At 39.6% G+C, this 1,612-nt stretch overlaps 1 pseudogene; it reads left to right on the forward strand.

The window, feature by feature from the left end:
• The first annotated feature begins 438 nt into the window (after positions 1–438).
• On the forward strand, positions 439–1,397 carry LOC138301618 (olfactory receptor class A-like protein 1; annotated as a pseudogene).
• The last annotated feature ends 215 nt before the right edge of the window (positions 1,398–1,612 follow it).

Here is a 1,612-nt window from a genome sequence, read left to right on the forward strand (position 1 = left end):
ACTCCATCAGCATGTGGACGTACGTGCTTCTATGAGTGCTCTGCCACCCCCTCTCACAATACAACTCCACAATTTTTGCACATATGAAAATCAAATGGCTTTTGTTTAATCTGTGGTGCTACTCAATATTGCATTTAGAAGCTCAATAAATCATTCTGCCCCATTCCATGATGTGTCCCTTTTCCTCCCTATCTGACAGTTCTTTATTGTGAATTACTTTTTATACAAACTAATTAAAAGTATGATAGCGATAGATATAGTAAAAGATAATACAAAATTGATTTAACATATTCAAAACACTAAATTTACCTCTTTAATTGCTGTATTTTGAAGGAAAATAGTTAGTCAAGACATATATAATTGTTTAGTATTTTTAGAAAAAAAACACTTTTTTTTTATGTCTTCTTTAGGTGAACTCTAAATAGTCTTCATTCAGCAATGGATCCTTTGGACATTATCAGAGCATTTTCTTTTTTGTTCATGACTACTGTTGGGATCTTGGGAAATTCAGCACTTTTGGCCTTTTTTTCCTGCAGTGCTTATCAAGAACATGGTCTAGTGGCATCGGAGGTGATCATTCTTAGCCTAACAGTATCCAACCTGGTGGTGGCTATAACCAGAGGGCTTCCTAGTTGCCTCTATATTTTTGGACTCCCTAATGTCCTAAATAATGGCCCCTGTCAGCTGTTAGTTTATGCTTCGCGTGTCTCCCGTGCCATGTCTATCTGTCTTACCTGTTTCCTCGCTGCTTCCAGTGTGTGACCCTCAAGTCAACCTCTTCCACATACATGTATGTGAAAGTGCGGCTGCAGATCTACGCTGGTTCCATCATTGTTCTCCTGCTGATAATGAATGCAACAATGTACATTGCTCCCCTGCTGTATGCTGTCTCTGGCATCAACATGACCAATCTGGAATATGCTTTCCAAATCAGCTATTGCTTTGTGATTGTACCAGATAAAACATATTTTCTCAGTAACAATTTTACTCTCTTTGCAAGAGACCTTGTGTTTGTAACGGGGATGAGTGTTGCCAGCTGCTCCATCTTATACACCTTGTACAAGCACGGTAAACAGGTAAAAGGCATAAGAAGCTCAGAGAGGCCACAGTCTCTTTCAGCTGAAACAAGAGCATCTAAGATGGTCAGCATCTTGGTGGCACTCTATTTCCTCTTCTTTGCAATAGATAACGCCACGTGGTTTTATCAGAGTGCTTCATTAAAGAACAACCAAACGTCCATCTCGGACATCCGCTACTTTTTTTCTGTTTGCTATGCCTCCGTGTTTCCGTTCATTATTCTTCTCTTCAACAGGAAGCTCATGTTAATCTTTCATCAATGTACCAACAATAAACCCTGTTTAGTTGAAGCTCTGAATGCCACAATTATAGCACGATAGGGCTGTTTTTGCAGATCTTTTCCCATGCAGGAAAGGCTTAGAAAGGGGAAACTGCAATAAATGTGAAGGCAATTGATCGATGGGGTATTTACCTGCTATTTACTTTTGTGCGTAGCATGTTTGTGAGACATCTCTCCCCTAACACACAGAGGCAAACGTAAGAGCTTGATTCCAGTGGTTATCTCATTTACGATATGGCCAGCAAAGAAACTTTT

Source organism: Pleurodeles waltl, chromosome 6 (assembly GCF_031143425.1).
Source record: "Pleurodeles waltl isolate 20211129_DDA chromosome 6, aPleWal1.hap1.20221129, whole genome shotgun sequence".
Lineage (NCBI taxonomy): Eukaryota > Metazoa > Chordata > Amphibia > Caudata > Salamandridae > Pleurodeles > Pleurodeles waltl.